Here is a 19,838-nt window from a genome sequence, read left to right as displayed (position 1 = left end):
AATCGGATGATAAAACGCGACCGCTTTCACCAAGTGCTTCTGCTCACGGATGCTGCCTGACCAGTTGCAGTTCCTCCATGATCTCAGGAAACCTCGCCTGGAATCAGAATTTTTCTCACCAAATAGCCTTTGCTATTCCATCCAGTCTTCAAAGACTCATCCCGCCCCCTTCACGCCCCTCCCACCAGGAAGAAGGTTCAGGAGTCTGAGACCACGGATGTCCAGATTCAAGGGAGCTCTTCTGATTTTTACTCCCGGCAATGAAACATACCTTGTCGTAACGAACGTACAGTTATCTTTCAGTCCTCGGCATTGTCAGTCATTTCCTTTCCTGCTTTGCTTTACTTACTGTGTCTGAGAGTGAAGTTAAATATTAATACAGTGGCAGGGTTCAGATTTATTATGCTAATTAATTCCTGGCCACAGCGAGGTTTTAAATCTTTCATTACTTTTTTTCAAATTGCATTTCCAATTGAAAAATTAAACCTCACTAATTAAACCTGACTGAGAAAGTTACCATATTTATGTCTCAAATTCTGCCCGATACTCTCAAATACTTGGAATCATTATTCAACTCGGTACTACAGTGCTTCAGGGCCTAACGATTAACAGGAAATTTCATTCTGAGAATCCAAATCAGCCATTATTCATTTTCGTTTGGTAATTTACGTTTTGTTTCAATTAATAAACACTACAACAGATCTATGCCAATCTGAGTTGTTGCAAATGTGTTTAAACAAGATTACCCCTGTCATATTTTCCATCGTATTAACTCAATCTTCCTCAACTACAGGCAAATTGCATTCTCTCCCGAATTAGTCCTCCTAAAACATTTCCTGATCGCTCTAGTGTAATAATACAGGTATTGGCATCGGTGCTCAGCCAAAGGCACTCCTTCCACCCTCGGGCAGGGTTTGGTACCTGTTTAGCCTCCCAGTCCATGAAGCCATGGATTGCAGATGGCTTTTTACAGGCAGATTCTACAAATTGTAATTTATGGGCGGATGAATCTGCTGATCAATGGCCAGTACAGACACTGCAGCTGAAAGAGGCCACAGGAAACCCCACTTCAGTATTTCCCCACCCCCATGTATAATTATGAACCCAACATCGACTATGGTCTCAGCACAAAGTTGGAGCCTTCACCGAGGAGGCAACAGCTACAATTCGGAGGGTCAGAGATCGCGATGGATGGAGAGACATGATCGCCCACGCCGAACGGCAATGAATATACTATTGGTATAGCTGATATTCCTGCCATATGCAAGTTTTAATCATTTTGTGAACTCCAATCCAATCTAATCCAATGAAATTCAATGAACTCCAATCCGACTCACCATATCAGAGATATTCCCTTTGTTCTATTCATCCCTCCTCCACTTTGCTTTTGAAAACCAACACATTTTCTCTTTTTCTCAGTTCTGATGAAGGACCTTTGAAGTATTCACCCTCTTTCTCTTCTGCTGCTTGGCTTGCTGAATGATCTCCCTCCACCGAACTGATTTCTTTTTCCTGTCCTGCTCTGCATTAACAGAGTTGCACCCTCTTCCCTGGCCAATCCTCAACTTTTCTATTCTGCCCTCTCATACACGTCCATCTATGGTCTCTTGCCTGTTGGATGTGCTCCTCCCCCCCCACCCGACCTTTTTATTTAGGGGCCTGTCTGCATTTTGATCATGTCTTGACAAAAGGGCCAAAACAATTATAGACAATAGACAGTAGGTGCTGGAGTAGGCCAATTGGCCCGTCAATCCAGCTCCGCCATTTTTCAGATCATGGCTGATCATTCTATGTCAATTCCCATTCCCTGCTTTATCTCCATAACCCTCAACTCCCCTGCCCACAAGAGCCTTATCTAACTCCCTTTTGGATATATCCAGTGAATCTGCCCCGATCGCCCTCTGCAGCAAAGCATTCCACAGATCCACACTTCTCTGGGTAAAAACAAAATATCTCCTCATCTCCGTCCTAAAGGGCCTTCCCTGTATTCTTAAACTATGTCCTCTAGTCCTAGTCTTCCCCAACATTGGGAACATGTAATCCAAATTCACCCTGTCCAGCCCGTTGATAATCTTATATACCTCAATCATGTCTCCCCTCTTCCTTCTAAACTCCATCACCTAGAAGCCCAGTCTTTCCAACCTATCCGCTTATGTCATCCCAGGAACTAACCTTGTCAATCTGCACTGCACTGCCTTTATAGCGAGAATGTCCTTCCTCAAATTTGGGGACCAGAACTGGACGCAATATTCCAGGTGAGGTCTCACCAGGGCCCTGTACAAATGCAGGAGGGCATCTCTGCTCCTATACTCCAATCCCCTCTTTATGAAAGCCAACATGCCCTCTTCACAGCTGGCTGAACCTGCATGCTAGCTTTTAGTGATGGGTGTACCAGTCCACCCAGATACCTTTGCACTTCTCCACTCCCTGGCTTGACTTGTTATGTTCGCTGTGGGACCTGCTGAGTTTTCTCCAGAATTTTTGAATATTAATCACCATTTCTATTGTCTACCCGCATGGAACTCTATCAATGGTTAGTCTATCCTTTCTTGGGTAACGAGGTCAAAGCAACACACAATAGTCCAGTTATGACCTCTTCATTGGAGTACTATTGCATAACATATTGCTATTGTTCATCCTTCGTGGTCGAAGATGACCATGGCTTCAAAGTCAAATATTACTGAGGTAAGTAGTCTCAAGCAGTTTACATTTTACCTGCTATTGAACCTGAGTCTGTTAGCAGATGCAATTTTCTTCCTGTGTCCGTTGAAAATACCGCAACATCCTGAGCATTAAGGTCCATATTTTGATGTCACCATTTTCACAATGTTCCAACTGAATAGCATGCTTTGATCGAAATCGCTGACCCACCAGGTCATATTCATAACAGGCCTCGATCCAAATATTAGTCTCAGATAATTCCTCTGCCATCTGCTCTAGACCCAATTGTTACTGACATATTTTGCTGGAGAAAAATTGTTATTGGCCCATTTCCTTTGGAGTTCTGAAACGATGCACATAACGAGTCAATGAGGGACGATTAAAAACAGTGGTTTTCAAACATTCTTTCCACTCACATCCCACCTTAAGCAATCCCTTACTAATCACAGAGCACCAATGGCCTAGGGATTACTTAAGGGGTATGTGAGTTGAAAGAAAAAGTTTGAAAACTATTGGTTTCGACAGTTGATTGTGCTTTTTGCACAATTGAGTGTCCTGGCCGGCTGCATTACAGTGTTGTACGGTTGGTGCAGAGAAATGGATTGGGGTTCAATCCACAGGACCAAAAGAGTGGCAGTGAGGGTCACTGGAGTCTCCCACCCCTCCCTTGACATGATCTACTGGGATTGTTGGCTGAAGAGGGCGCACAAAATCATTGAGGACCCCTTCAAACCTGCACATAGCATCTTTCAGCTGCTCCCGGTCGGGGAAGAGGTGGAGGAGGATTAGAACCAGCACCACCACCACCAGGCTGAGGAACAGCTTCTTCCCACGGGCAGTGAGAACGCTGAACGATCACACTACCTGCCACTCTCATTTGTTTATTTGTTCGCTGAAATATCTGCCCTGTCTGTATGCGTGTTACATCTGCTTGTGTCTCTGCATGTTTTGCACGGAGGACCAGAGAAGGCAGTTCTTGCAAAATCAGATGACAATAAACTTTTCTCATTGGTCTGAAGAATTAATGCTGAATCAGTGAGTAAGAGAGTTTCCTCTTTTCCGACATACAGCATGGAAACAGGCCCTCTTGGCTCATGAGCTCGTACTGACCAATCACAACTGATTGGCCTATAATCACCGGTACGTTTTGCAGGATGGGAGGAAAGCAGACAGGGAGAAAACTCTTTACAGACACTGTGGGATTTGGACCCTGGTCCCGGTCGCTGGCGCTGTAGCACCTATGCGCTAATCACTATGCCAACCGTGCCACGTCTATGCCATTAATAGCTGGCAGCCGTGAGGAACCTGCGATACATCTCTGAAGACATTGCGGAACAGGCAGATGCCAGTGGGAATCAGAAGGGACACCACTCCTTTGCAGAATGGTGTGAAATATGATCACCTCCCCAAGTCAAGGGAAAATGACTATTGACCAGCATACCTTAGACTGACAGCTCAACTCAGAAGGAAGTTACCAGCCCATTATGTCCCAGTGATAGATTGTTCAATTAGATCTTCCCTCTGCTTTTCCCATAGGCTGGCAAATCTTTTCTTCCCCTTCAGGAATTGGATCACTTCTTGAAGGGGAAGATTTGCCAGAAAACCAGTAATAAATCAAATGTTCAAGACAACGCAACACATTTTAGCACAAAATAATCAGATATCCCCGAGTTACAATTTACATTGTCCTACAAATGGTGGTTCTCTTCAAGATTTTATCTTGGTCACTAAATCTCTGCTCAACATTCCTGTCAGCCTACAGAGAGAATGGTACGAGTGTAACAACCGGAGTCTCAGCGGTGGACAAGACAAAGGAGATGATTGTGGACTTTCAGGAGGACTTCCCGTCGCCATCCACGGTGGCAGAGAGGTTCACTGGAGCCTCCCTTCCCACCCCCATTGACGTGATTGTTGCCTGAAGAGGGCGCGCAAAATCGTCGAGGACCCCCCCCCAAGCAGCGTCCTTCAGCTGGTCCCACTGGGGGAGACTGGAGGATCGGAGCCAGCGCCACCAGGGTGAGGAACGGCGGTGAGAACGCTGAACGACCAAAGGAAGTGCTCATACTAACCATCTGAGACTCTCGTATGAACAAGATAATATTTATTTATTTGTTATCTGAAATACTTGTCCTGCTTACATATTGTCTACGTGTTTTTGGACCAGAGAATGCTGTTTCGTCGGGTTGTGCAATCAGATGACGATAAACTTGACTTGATATCAATGAATCTGTCATATGGAGAGTGGACAGTACAACGTTTCCATCTAAAGAATGACCTATCCTGGACCCACAACACCTCCCTGTGAGTAGGAAGGTGTAACAGTGCCTACACTTCCTCAGGAAGGTGAGGAGGACAAGGTCACTATCATCCTGACAGAGTTCTACAGGAGCAAAATAGAGCGTGTCCTGGCTGGTTACATCATCAGATCGGAGGTTAGTACGGAGAGTGATTAAAACTGCTGAGAAGATCACTGGGGTCTCTCATCAATGATATGTTTCTTTGGCTTGGCTTCGCGGACGAAGATTTATGGAGGGGGTAAAAGTCCACGTCAGCTGCAGGCTCGTTTGTGGCTGACAAGTCCGATGCGGGACAGACAGACGCGGTTGCAGGGGAAAATTGGTGGGTTGGGGCTGGGTTTTTCCTCCTTTGCCTTTTGTCAGTGAGGTGGGCTCTGCGGTCTTCTTCAAAGGAGGTTGCTGCCCGCCGAACTGTGAGGCGCCAAGATGCACGGTTTGAGGCGATATGTACAGGGAGCGGTGCTTCAAGAGGGCTCAGAGAATCATTGAGGACCCTCACCATTCAGCCCACAGTATCTTTGAGATACTTCCTTCCAGGAAGGGGTACAGGAGCAAAAAAACCAGGATGTGAAGCAGTTTCTTCCTGCAGGTTAAACAATCTTAGAAATAAAAGAATTATGTACAATCTATTACTCTCTTAATCACTGATTCGAATGACAATGAACTTGAACCTCTCTATCTGGAGTCTTCCATCCCCTCGACTGCTCTACCAGACATCATCTTCATTGCAAGTCTTTGGCATCTCTTCTAGAGCTCTAATAGAACAAAGGATACTAGGGGAGGCCGAGAAACAAGAAAGTCTGCAGATGCTGTGACTGGCAGTAATGCAGTGGGTCCCGCAGCATCCATATTGGGGATGTGTAATGAATGCTTCAGGCCTGAGCTCCTCATCAAGGATAGGAGGAGGAGATTGTTGGAAAGAAACATCATCACTAACTCACAAGGACATTTGTAGGAGTCTCAGTCCAAATACAAGCCACAATCTTCTTTTTACATTTGTGAAAAGGGGCAGAGGGAGGTGACTGATTTGCCACTCAAGGCCAATCCTGTCCCTCATTTGCCTTTCCACTTTTGTTGTTGGTTACTCTATCTGGTGCACCCTGGAAAATGTACTGACTGGTTGGGTTTGGGTGTTCCAGTGCCCAGAAGTGCAGAAGGTAGCAGACGTAGCCAGGTCCATCACAGGCTCCGATCTCCCATCCACTGAAGACATTAATGCGAGACGCTGCCTCAAGAAGGCAGCCAACACCATAAAGGGCTCCCATCACCTGAGTCACAACCTGATTGATACCTGAAGACCAGAACCTCTGTTGTAAATGAATCATAAATAAAATAAACTTTGATTAATTATAATGAGAAACCTATTATCATGTTTTTTTTTGTTTAATTGCAACTTTCACAGCTAATGTGCAAAATAAACCTCAGAAATTAATTAAATGGACCTTCAGAGTGAGTCAATCATTTACTATGGATTACCTTACACATCTAAGCTGTTACGCATTACTGTATTCGCACTCAAAATTGAAGTGTGTCATTGTAATGTTAATATAACGTTCAATTTCCTGAGAGATACAAGCTTTATTAAAAGCAACATTGGCGTCTCAACACAAAAAAAAATTAATTACACACTGTCGGTAATGGCAAATGGGTATACCAAAGAGTGGAAAGTGTTAATCTTGAACATAATCTTTTCCTATAAAGAAGAATTGTTTGCCACAAGCTGTTTTAAACCCATAATATCACAACCATTGAAGTAATTTTGTTATTTAGTGCTTCTTGGAGATCTCCATTTCTAAATGCCCTTGAACTGAGGAGACAGTTTACCAATAACTTTATTTGAAGGCAAAGCAAGTTCAGATTGACACCAGAAGGAAATCATAAATATCTCCCAGACCCACATGTCTGTCACAACATCTTATCTTCTGTCTGGACACTCACCAGCCAGATGGCATGAACATTGATTTCCCTGCTTTCTGCTCTCTTGCTCGCCTTCTCTTTCCCCTCCCCCCACCTTGATCCTTACCCACCCTCTTCCCCCTCTCTGCTGCTATTCCCCTCATCCACCTATCATCTCTTGCCTCTGTCCCCCTTATCCTTTTGTTCGGATGCCTGCCGGCATTCTCTCATACCTTGACAAAGCGCGAAACGTTGTTTAAGTATTTCCCCCTTTGCTACATAAGGGACACTGACCTGCCGAGTTTCTCTAGCACTATACATTTTTTTTTTACTTCGTCATGACACCCTTGCCCCTCCTCAACTTCCACCCATAACATATCCTCAACAACAGGACAATGAGGTGAAACATGAAAATCTGCAGACAATGTGATGGTGTAGTACAGGGGTAGGCAACCATATTTTTGAGACCAACATTCCACCTTAAGTTTTCCCTGTGCCATCAGTGCTCTGTGATTAGAAAGGGACTGTTTAAGGAGGGATGTGGGTGGGAAGAAAAAGACTGAAAACCACTGTTTTAATCATACCTCACTGGCTCGTTATGTGCAGGGATTCAGAACTCCAAAGGAAATGGGCCAATAACAATTTTTCTCAAGTAAAATATTTTAGTAACAATTAGGTCTGGAGCAGTGATTCTCAAACCTTCCCTTCCCACTCACATCCCACCTTAAGCAATCCATTATTAATCACAGAGCACTGATGGCATCGGGATTGCTTAAGGTGGGATGAGAGTGGAAAGAAAAAGGTGGCGAACCACAGCAGTAAGAAAACAGAAATGCTGGAGGAGTAAAACATGAAAGTCTAACTGAAGTAAAAACCCAACACTGGAGAAAGTTAGCAGGTCAAACAGTGCACTTTATATAGCAACAATAAAGGCACATAACCAATGTTTTGGGCTTGAGTCCTTGATCAAGGTGTGGACAAAATGTGGGCCGGCACAAAATGGTGGAGGGAAGGAGCACAATCCTTCGTGGATAAGGGAGGGAGGACACACCAGCAAACAAGGGGAGGGGAGATGTCTCTCTGAATGGAGAGGGAAAGGTGTGGAGAGCTGAAGGAAAGAAGACAGAGGGATGGACAAGAGAGAGAGAATGGGGAGTGGGGAGCTAGCAGAAACCAGGGAAGTCGACATTAATGCCATCTCGCTGGAGAGTGCCAAGATGGAAAATTAGGTGTTGCACCTCCAATTTAAGGGCGGTCTTGGTTTGAGGCCATGGACAGACATGCGAGAGCAGGGTGCAGAAATGAAAAGGTTAGCCACTGGGAGATACCTGTCACTGATGGGAAATGCAGAGGCACTTAGCAGGTCTTACAGCTTCCATTGGTGTATAGATATATAGTTTGAAGAAATTCTCAGGCTGGAAAGGTATGGGTTGTATATCTCACTTCCTGTGGACGCTGACCAAGTTCCTCAAGCATTTCTGTGTTATACAATGAGACAAACAGGACACCCTTTTTAGCAGATATGGAGCCAGGTGACAGATCCTCTTCGTTCCAGAAGCCTGAGTTCAATTCTGACTTTGGGTTCTGTCTGTGTGGAGTTTGAATGTTTAAGTCAAATCAAGTTCATTCTACCACACATCTGGAGAAATTTTCCAGGGTTTCTGCTGTCATACAGAACCTCTGCAAATTCCTGAGAGGAACCGACGTCCTCTCTTCATGACGGCTTTAGTATTAGCCTGTTAACAAGGTGTGGGGAGCATTCAAACTTATTATAATCTCTTTCCCGGTAGTTAATTGTCGGAGAAAATACCCTCGCATGGTAATATAAAAGTGAGTACCTTTTAAAACATCCATGATGAAATCTCATCACTTGTGAATCCCCCAGTTAATTAAAAGCAGAACTGAATATGTCGGACTGAGACTGCATCGGTGGGTTGCTAAGCAATAAAAGGTGCAGACAATTACATCAAGGCACATGCCTCACCTCGGCATTTTACGGGCAACTCTTCACAAGTCAGACCTGTATCTCTCACCGTTGGCCATTTAACTTAATTGAGCAAAAGTGACACTGTAATTTGTGAAGTCCCTGAGAAAAGACCCACATATTGCCCCAGCATTGTGGACACATTCTGAAAATGCAGAGGCATGCATCTGCAGGCAACAGAAACCCCACAGTTCCCGTCAGCAATGAATCCTGGCAGCTGGGCTGTCATTTGCAACCAAGACTTTGGAATGCGGACACCAGGGCTTTTGGCTAAGCTTATACTGGCTCAGGTTGCACTCAGATAGGACGTCAACCCCAGAGAACAAGGAAGTTAAAAGGTATGTTGAAACTGTCCCCTATCCACACTAACCCCATTTGTTTGCAATATGCCTCCAGCAATGTCCATTAGCTATTGAACTTGACCAGTTTCTTCTTTGTTGAAGATTACACAGTGATATAATATTCTAATGTTGTGAACCCTATACAATTACTGGCCATTCTTGTCAGATGTCCTTTGTTAGCTAAACACTAATTGGGAATGTTCTTGCCATTGGTTTAACAAATCAAGGAAGCCATACTTAGAAATTCGATTGCACCATTGCCAATGAGCTAAACACAGCTGAGTTCAGCAGTAAAATCAGATCAGGCCCTTCTCAACAAGGGTGCTGTCTCCAAACTCCAGCTGAAACATATTTACACAGTACTCATTCACTCAGGGGCCTTGCCTTTCGGCGTGGGCAATCATATCTCTCCATCCGTTGTGATCTCTGACCCTCCGAATTGAAGTTGTCGCCTCCCCCGCTTCTCCTTCGGTTAAGGCTCCGTCTCTGAGCTGAGACCGTCGTCAATCTGGAGTTCATGATTACACATGGGGTGGGGGAAATACTGAAGTGGTCTCCCTGGCCTTCTTCAGTTGCGGTGTCCGTACTGGACAGGTAACCCTGGCCATTGATCAGCAGGTTCATCTGCCCAGCATTTTACAACCAGAAATTCCAATTTGTAGAATTTGCTTGTAAAAACCATCCATGGCGTCACGTGACCCTGATTGGTGCTACAAGTTGCCCAAGGGTGACCCGTAGGCTTTTGGATGGAAGGAGTACCTGACACCTCCTTTTGCTGAACAATTGCGCAGCCCCAATACCGTTGTACAATATATAGTTCACAATATATAAAACAGAATTTCTTAAGGTGGGATGTGGGTGGAAAGAAAAAGTTGGAAACCACTGTTTTAATCATATCTAATTGACTCGTTATGTGCATGGTTTCATAGCTCCAAAGGAAATGGGCCAACGACAGTTTTTCTCAAGCAAAATATTTCAGTAACAATTGGGCCTAGAGCAGTGATCCTCAACCTTCCCTTCCCACCCACATCCCACCTGAAGCAATCCCTTACTAATCACAGAGCACCAAGGGCTTAGGGATTACTTCAAGTGGGATGTGAGTGGAAAAAAGTTGAGAACCACTGCTTTAGAGTTTGGAAGAATAAGAGGAGATCTGATTAAAGCCAACAATATTTTTACATCACCCACCAGGCTGGGCGTAGAGGGCTGTTCAACCTGGCTGAGGAGTCCAGGATCAATGCTCCAAGTCTCAGATTAAGGGTGTGGAGGAAATTTTATGAATTAAAGTTTCACAATTTGCTTTTATTACTTAGTCTCTTACCACATTAAGTTTCACACATAACTTTACTGTCTTCCCAGAACAAATTGCTGTTCTAAAACCCCCACCCTGGCTCCTCAGTCGGTCTAGGCCTAGATAAAACTAGGCCGTGTTATCTCTCTAACTGGGAGTTCTGAATTCTCCCTCACAAGTTTCTATTTGGTTCTTTCTCTGTTTTAATCAGCGTTAACGACCTTCAAGTTGATGGATGTCTGACACAATTTGTAAAGAGCTTTGTTTCTTCAGTTGCAAATGTTCCTGTTATCACATGTATTCTGATTATAAACGTACCAGTTTCTTATAGCTAAAGCAGACAGAGACTTGGATCTTTGCTTTTAGAGGACACTGGTCTCTCCCTGGTGCCAGACTTTTTAAAATAAAGGCTCCCTAAGCAGTAATTCCTCTGGACTTAAGTTTCTTTTTTTTAAAAAAAACAAGGGTCAGTATTTGGAAATGCATGAGAAATTTCTTAACCCAAATAATGATGAATGCTTGGCTCTGGAGAGGTGGGATATTTTATCATTGAATTCAATAGATGCCTGAATATTAATAAAGGCAGGAAAACAGCCTTGAAATGTGAGGAACGCCGTGACTGTGATGAACAATAGGATGGGGATAAAGCACTGAATGGTCTAGTCCTGCTCCTATTCCTTACGTCCTCTTTCCGTTTCAGACAGCCTTTGACTTAACTTTATTTAATACAGTCATAAAATGCAATCCTTTCATAAATTCCTTGCTCTAAATATTGATGGCATACTTTCAATTATTAAAATTAAGGCTCATTTGAGGTAATATTTAATTTAACCAGGTGAATTCAATTTACACTTTGCCTCAAATGCCTTCCAATTACTGTTCTATGTCTACAAATGGAGGGGGGGGGGGGAATGAAATGAAAAGTAAAAAGTAAATACCATTTGTATGGAAGATTGGAGCAGGACATCTTGGTTGATATTCAGTTCAGTGTGAGGGGTAAAATCCCTATTAACCAGAATTCAAGCAACCGGCAAAAAAATTGCGGAAGATAAACAAGTTTAAAAAAAAACACGAAAGTTTAAAATAGGCACACCCTAGCGGTCAGTTTGCCAATCACGCAACCGGAAAATTCACTTATCCGGCTTCTATCTATCCGGATGCCGGGGGTTTTACTGTATTAATGGAGTTAGCAGTGAGATATTAAATCCACTTTCCTTTCTGCGGAACAAACGCTTAGACTTCTCATTTTATTTTTGCACCCGCAAATACGAACGGGTTTGGTGAAGCTGGGACCGAGGGCAAGACACAAATGTGCTGGAGAATCTCAGCAGGTCACACAGCATCCATGGGAAGTGAAGTGCAATTGATGTATCGGGCCTGGGCCCTTGGTCAAGCTCTGCTGCATGACCTGCCGAAATTCTCTGCCATAGCAAGAGAGCAGTCAGTGAAATGGCCACTTACCAATGTATCTGGAAATCATTAGCGTGAGCAGGTGGACTCCAAGAGAATTGTCTGGATAGACAGTGGGTTTCAAGTGTTTTCTTTCCGCTTACATAGCACCTTAAATAATCCCTATGCCATTGGTGCTCTGTGATTAGTAAGGGATTACTTAAATTGATATGTAGGTGGAAAGAAAAAGTTTGAAAACCCCTGTTTTAATCGTACCTCATTGACTCGTTATGTGCACGGTTTCAGGACTCCAAAGGAAATAGGCCACTGACAATTTTTCTCAAGCAAAATATTTCAGTAACAACTGGATCTGGAGCAAGTCAAGTCACCTTTATTTATCGTTCATACCATGCTTGCAGGGCAAAATTGAGATAGTGTTTCTCCAGGATCACTGAGCATATTTACATAAATATAAGTTAAGATGGAAGTTAAACACATAAAATATTAAATATTAATACGTACACTAAGAGTACCAAGGTAATCTCTGCACAGTCTGGGAATTCAGGAGCCTGATGGTTTGGGGGTAAAACTGTTGCCCAATCTGGACATAAGGGCTCGAGTGCTACGGTACCTCCTACCAGATGGCAGAATGGAGAACAGTTTATGTGAGGGGGCTGTGGAGCCCTTCACAATGTTTATTGCCTTTCGCCTGCATCATGTCCTTGATGGTAGGAAGAGAGCCCCTAACGAACATTTCCGCCGACTTCACTCTCCTCTGCAGGGTCTTGCGGTCCAAGGAGGTGCAGCTTCCAAGCCAGGCAGCGAAGCAGTTGCACAGGATGCTCTCGATACCTTCTCTGTAGGATGTAGTGAGGACGGACAGTGGGAAATGGACCTTCCTCAGCCTTCGCAGGAAGTAGAGGCGCTGCTGGATTAATGTTAAGGGACTAGGTGAGATTCTCCACCAAGTGGACTCCAAAGAACTTGATACTCATGATGACCTCAATAGCAGAGCCATCAATGGTCGGTGGAGCGTGGCCCAACCCGGGCCCTCCTAATGTTGTTTTAATATTTAGATACAGGTTGTTGGCTCTGTACCAGTCAGTTAGTGACTGCACCTCATCTCTATACTGACTAATCATCTTTATTAATCAGGCCCACCTCGGACATGTCGTCAGCGAACTTGATGTGGTTCTCAACCTTTTTATTCCCCCATTCACATACAACCTTAGTAATCTCTTACTAATCACAGAGAACCCGTGGGATATGTCTAAATTAAATAATTTAAATAGAGACAGTAGGAAACCATACCCACCACCCCTAGTTTAACAGGAGGCATGGTACTCCAGTAGATAGTACAACAGTCTCACGGTCATACACCAACTATAGCTCCCCCCCCCCCCCCCATTTTACAGCAAAGTCACAGACGTTGCAAAGGTCTCTCCAGGGTCGCTTATGACTTCCCACCTGGAGTGGTGCTTGAGTCCATCCTCAGAGAATGAGGGAGAGAGGGGCAGAGAAAGAGAGAGTGGGGGGGGGGGGGGTGAATGCTCCCCGTGTTGGACTTTATCCAGTAGCTGGCTGGAAGGTCGGCTCAGGTATACCCAAAATAGGGAAGGTATTAAGGGAGCCAGTGGCGAGGTGTTCTGAATACCCAGTAGCAATATGTGCGCCTCCCTTTGGGCAGGTTGAGCTTTGATTGGTAGGTGAGGTGACTTTTGGCCTGCCAGGTCAGATGACCATGCTTGGGACTCATTTCCAGTCCAACCTGTTGAGTAAATCTCCGAATATCACCATACCCACAAGTCTCTCTGCTTTACATAATTCTCCAAGGCCCAACCATTCACCATAGTTTCATCTGCTAAAATGCTACTGTACGAGTTCAATGCCATCTGCCTACTTTCCCAGTCCATCTGGATCCTTTTGTAATTTTGGATAACACAAATATTTTGCTTCCTGAACACCTTTGGGTGCATTTTATGGATTTTGGGCCGCTGATCACGAAAATCTCCTTAAAATTTTCATATCACATGCCATTTAAAAAAAAAACCTACTGGACTTTATCCAGTAGCTGGCTGGAGGGTCGGCTCAGGTATACCCAAAATAGGGAAGGTATTAAGGGAGCCAGTGGCAAGGTGTTCAGAATAGCCAGTAGCAATATGTGCACCTCCCTTTGGGAAGGTTGAGCTTTGATTGGTAGGTGAGGTGACTTTTGGCCTGCCAGATCATATTCATATTCTAAGTCTACTTCAAGCAGACAAAACCTTGAAATACAACGAGTCATTTTCTGCATTTGCACTCAAGACTTTTTCCCTGCTGATCTTGGTGCCGTCAGTGAAGAATATGGTGAAAGGTTTCATCGGGACATTGCGCCGTGGGAAAGTGGTATCAGGGCAACTGGAATCCATCAGTGCGGGCCTGCGATTGTCGGACACTGACATGAAACGCATCAGGACCATTTTTAGGTCAGTTGAACAAACACAATGTCAGCAACAGGATGCTAAAATCAATGAAAGTTCATTTACTATTTCTCCAACTTCCTACATGATACAGCAAATGTGAAATTATCTGTATTCAGGAAGCAAACCTTTTGGAAAAAATATTTGTGGTCCAAACCACTAACTTTGGTGTCATCTACAAACTGATTGATCTTTTGAGTGCTGAACGAATAGAGTTTTTTAAAAATTTACAAAACCACGATGGGTACAGATAGCAAGCTATTTCCACTGAGGTTCGGGAGAGATAGAAAGGATGGAGGGTGCAAGGGGAAAAGTTTAAATCAGTGGTTCTCAACCTTTTCTTCCCACTTTAAGTGATCCCTAGGCCATCGGTGCTCTGTGACTAGTAAGGGATTGCTTAAGGTGGGGTGTGAGTGGGAAGTGAAGGTTGAGAATCACTGCTCTATAGACCCAATTATTTTGCTTGAGAAAAATTGTGAGTTCTGAAACCCTGCACATAACGAGTCAACGAGGTACGATTTTCAAACTTTTTCTTTCCACCCACATCCCACCTTAAGCAACCCCTTACTAATCACAGGGCACTTGTGGCATAGGGATGACTTAAAGTGGGATGAGAGTGGGGGAAAAAATAGGTTGAGAACATAAGGGAGAACCTCTTCATGCAGAGGGTGGTGGGAATGTCGAACTGTCAATAAAATGAAGCAATCAGAAAGCTCGAGTCTCATTTCAGACTTTATTTCACATGGAGAGCAGGCAACAGTTTCCACTGTCTACCAGCTCCGAAATGTACTTCCACAAGCACGTATATTTCTGCAGAGAGATGTTAGAGAAAATAGGATTACGTCGTGGAATAAAGCCATTGAAAACAAGACCTTTACTGCAATGGCTGTATTATAATCTTCATTCTGTCTGGTATGAAGGAGAGAGAATCCCTGTTAGTATCAACAACTACTGCCAACACCTTTGACAACTGTTAAGGGTTAACTTCTAAATAGATGCTGATCGCTAACTAAGTTGGTGCCAATTTCAAAGCTACAGCATGAACTTTCTTTCACAGCCTTCATAAAATTTCTTCCACAGCAACGAGCTGCCAGCTGACTTGGTAAATGCAGGTGCAACTTTGACATCCAAGTGTGGATGGGAGGGATAGGATCTGGGCGCAGATCAGTGGGGCCAGGCAGAATAATGGTCTGCCATGTTCTAGAAGGGCCAAGTTCCTGAAGCTCTCTTAGGAGCAAGTCCAGGCTTGGAGCAGGAATTTGCAGTCAATGTCTTCACTTTGCCACAACACTAAGCATTTTTTTTTGAGCAGACGGTTGCCAGTATCAAGGATAAGATGCACAAAATGTTTCCTGCAGTGAAGAAACTCGCCAGTAACTGAGAGATATGCGTAGATTAATTGGGATTTAAATGCAGAAGATGATGTTCAGGAAGAGGGATGGTTAGTTAGCCTCTTTTAAACTGCAGCCCCTGGGTGTGGTCATCAGGGCAAAGGTGCTAGAAGCATCTTTCAAATCATCGGGGATCTACCCATTAAACAATGATGTGTCGTGCACTCACCAGAAGGACTGCCGGATGTTCAGCTATGATGCATGAACACAAACGCTTATGTCACCGGAATAAGCAGGTCGGCCATTTTAGACTTCAGATCACCTGTGGATGTGACCTAGGTAAATTTAACTGGGTTTCCTGACTATCTTGGAGGTATGTGAGTGGAAAAAAGATTGAGAACCACTGATTTCCTGCATATGTTCTACCTTAGTTTGCCCTTCCAAAATGCATCACCATTAAAGTCCACCTGGCATTGCTTGGCCCATTTTCCCAGTTGGTCCAGATCCCTCTGCAAGCCTTGAAAATCTTCCTCACTGTCCACAACACCTCCCATCTTTGCATCATCAGCCATGAATTGATCAGACAACACATCAGATCACAGCTTCTAGGTTTGTATCCTAGGGTTGGATGTAGAACAGCTTGGTACTCGACCGGGGCTACATTCTGTTGGGAGCGAGGAAACAGATTTGGTAGATCTCAAAGGCAAGGGCTGTGAACACAGTTTTGATGTAGGGAAGGACAGAAGGCAAGTGTGGGAAAATAGCAACTGATGCAAAGTATACATACACACACACACACACACACACAAAAAATAAACTGGAACATAAAATAAGGGAAAACTCACTACGACATCCCACCATCCCTTGATTCACTGCAGGCACTGTTCTATGCTACAAGGGACACTTATTAAATGCTCCCAACCCTTTTAACAGTGCACATCTTACCAATAGTTTCTCTAGCACCCTTCCACATTTCTAGGCCTGGAGTGAAGCAGGGTGGTCCCAAGCTGGTAAAGAGAAAGAACAAAGAGCACATGGCACCTTTATAGTGCTGGAGGGCCAATAGGTCAGTGGCAGGAGGGCTAATCTAATTACAACAGCCAATGGCCCAAGGCCAAGTACAGGCAGGCTGGAGAGGGCAATCCAAGTAATTTACATGGAGCCAATAGCAAGGTATGAACTAATGGGAGGGGCGGAACCAAATCTTGATTGGCAGCTGGTGTGTCCTGTAATGAGGTAGGGGAGCAGTGCTGTCACATGATAGCCACAACCCTTCCTAATCCACATTTAAGATTGCAGGAAGGTTTTCTCAAGCTTTTCAAAGTGAAGAAAATCTGGAGGAGATCTGCAGCATCCAAAGGAGATGAAGATATATAAACAATGTTTTGGGCCAGAATCCTTCCTCAAGGTATGAGAGAAAAAAGTCAGTTGTCTGAATTAATAGCTGGGGGAAAGAATGGAAAAGGAAGAAGTCAAAAGGTGATTATTGGATATGATAAGAGGGCAGGTGAGAATTGATTTTAGTTCTGTGAAAGGAAACCGATGAGAGATAGAGTGAGATGAAAGAAGAGAGGGGAAGAAGATGGAGTGGGGTGGATTTAATGGAAGTTAATGCCACCCAGTGGGAGGATGTCCAGATGAAATGTGAGGTGTGGTTCTTCCAACTTGCAGGGGGCCTCAGTTTGGCAGTGTATGAGACTATGGACAGGCATACCAGCAAGGGAATGGGATGGGCCATTGAAATGGGTGGCCACTAGGAGATCCATGTTATTGCAGTGGATGTGCTCAAGCCTTGTTTTTTTGGATGCTATTGACTTCTGCTCCATTTTGGTGGACTGGTTTATTTCAGGGAAAAGGTGGAGCCTTTGGGAAGGGCACAGAGGAAATTGACCAGAATGTTGCTTGGTGGGAGTGTGGAGTTGGTCAACACACACAATCTTGACATCTAAAACCCGTCATGGCTGGCATAGCGGTGAGGTCAGCACCAGGGATCGAGGTGGGGTCCGACCCCACGCTATATGTAAGGAATCTGTACATTCTCCCCGTGTCTGTGTGGGTTTTCTCCAAGGGCTCCAGTTTCCTCCCACCCTTCAAAGCGTACCAGGGATGTAGGTTAATGGGGTGTAAATTGGGCGGCATGGACTTATGGGCCAAAATGGCCTGTTACCCCGCTGTATGTCTAAATTTACAATTTTTTAAAAAAAGGACAGGTCTATGGAGGAGATATAATGGGAGATGGCTGGGTGCAGGTCATGGGACCAGGCAGAATAATAGTTCCGCTCTGACTCGAAGGGCCCATTTCTGAGCTTTAATGTCCTATGGTTCGATAGATTAGGTGGCGTGAGCTAGCAGGAGTGTGGACAAACTTGAACAGTAGAACACTACAGCACAGTGCAGGCATTCGGCCCACGATGTTATATATTCCCGGAATAAAACCAAAACTCCTTCTACCGCATAAACCTTTGTTTTCCTTTCATCCATGTGCCTGTCTCTTAAATGCCCCTAATATTCCAGCCTCTACCACCATCCCTGGCAAGGCATTGCAGGCCCCCACAACTCTCTGTATAAAACATATACCCCTGACGCCTCCCCCAAACCTCCCTCCCTTCACTTTCTACAGACGATCCCCAATGTTTGCCATTCTCACCCTGGGGAAAAAGGCTGTCCACCTTACCCATGAATCTTACAGACCTCCATTAAAATCATCTCTCATCCTCCAAGAAACTGAGAAAAGACAAGACAGATAGGACGGGCAGTCAGAATAATTTTCGAGGGCATGTGGTTAAAGTGAGGGGGAAATTAGGGAAGTTTCTCAAGAGGGTGATGACCACTAGAGGGGGTCAGAGATGAATGCTGCACCTTGGGTAAATGGCTGCTCCACAAGGTCGTGAGTCGTTCATAAAATATGCTAATATGAAAGAACCTAAATGTTTTTTTATTGCTTAAAAGAAACATCACAGTAGTGTTCAGGAGGTTTCTTAACATGTGAATATGCGGTCAGTGGAAGATGTGGCTCGCGTGCAGTCAGTAGAGTTTTACTTTAATTTGCCATCTTGTTACGGTGCAGACGTGACTGGCCAAAGGGCCTGTTCTACGTTGTTTAAAAATTTAGACCTACAGCAAGGTCACGGGCCCTTTCGGCTCACGGGTTTGGGCCACCCAATTGACCTACAACCTAAGTTTTGAAGGGTGGGAGGTAACTGGAGCCATGCAGGACGTACAGACAGCGGGGGACTTGAACCCCGGTTCTGATCGCTGGCGCTGCAACAGCGTTGCGCTAACCCCGCCGCCGATTCTTGGCTTGAACTCCACTTCTCACAGTCCTTTGCCGATGACTTCCCCAACCGCATCGAGAACAGTTATAAAACTTCCTCTCGATCCAGTTCCTGCAGCTCGAGTCAGTCCATGACAGGCCCCTCGCGTGGGTTCCATTTTCCCATCCTCCCCTTGGGCTCCCCTCTCCCTCAAGAAATCGAGATTTACGCTTCACAGTTTTCTGGTGTGAAGAATTCCTCAGTCTCCAACCAGATTTTGAAACTGATAAATTTGGCTTTAAATTGAGCATCTGGGATTACAGTCCACAGATTAATGACCCCATAAGTAACCATGTATCTCATCCCTGTTCTCAGTCGTGGACCCATCTGTTTTGAACCCCCTACTTAGAAGAAATTTCAATGTGGATACTGTGGTGATATGTAATTCCACCACTAGGTCACCAGGGGTCATCCCGGTGACCTTGTCTATAAAGCTGTCCAGAGCTACAGTCTGGCCTTCCAGGTTTGTCCTGCAGAGAGACAAGACCTCTTAGTGTACATATTAGTTTATTAAAGCTGTCTTATACTCGCACTGCTGGTGTGGTTATTGTCAGTTACCTCTCATTCTTCTAAACTTCATTGAGTATAGATCCAAGTTTGACCATTTTTATTCCTCAACCTCTTATCCCTGACATCAATCAAATAAATCCACATTGGCCTCCTAAAGGTGGGCTCCTTTCTTCAGCTGCAACGTTGCATGGGAGCTGCAGATGAGGCCCAGCATATGTATCCTCAGTAAAGTCCACTCTCCAATCTTCCAATTACTTCCAACACTTTGTGAAGCTATGCTTAGTCAGACTTTAAGTGATTTCCAAAAGCCGAATAAAATATTCTTTTATTTCCTCTAATCTCCCTGTCAAAATGGTGGAGCTAAC

The 19,838-nt window shown here is 44.5% G+C and overlaps 1 long non-coding RNA gene across 2 annotated transcripts in view; it reads right to left on the bottom strand.

Annotated features, from left to right (window-relative positions):
• Positions 1-16,657, bottom strand: part of LOC138746314 (uncharacterized) — a 62,415-nt gene extending 45,758 nt beyond the window's left edge. Inside the window, exon 1 of one of the 2 annotated variants that reach the window (XR_011346859.1) lies at positions 16,595-16,657. This is a non-coding gene — a long non-coding RNA (uncharacterized lncRNA). Of the gene's footprint in view, positions 1-271; positions 352-16,594 lie in introns of those variants that run through there. The other variant, XR_011346860.1, reaches the window with a different exon arrangement.
• Positions 16,658-19,838: the final 3,181 nt, after the last annotated feature.

This window comes from Narcine bancroftii, chromosome 11 (genome assembly GCF_036971445.1).
Source record: "Narcine bancroftii isolate sNarBan1 chromosome 11, sNarBan1.hap1, whole genome shotgun sequence".
Classification (NCBI taxonomy): domain Eukaryota; kingdom Metazoa; phylum Chordata; class Chondrichthyes; order Torpediniformes; family Narcinidae; genus Narcine; species Narcine bancroftii.
Note: the sequence above shows the minus strand (reverse complement) of the source record. Positions and strands in the feature narration are given on the sequence as shown.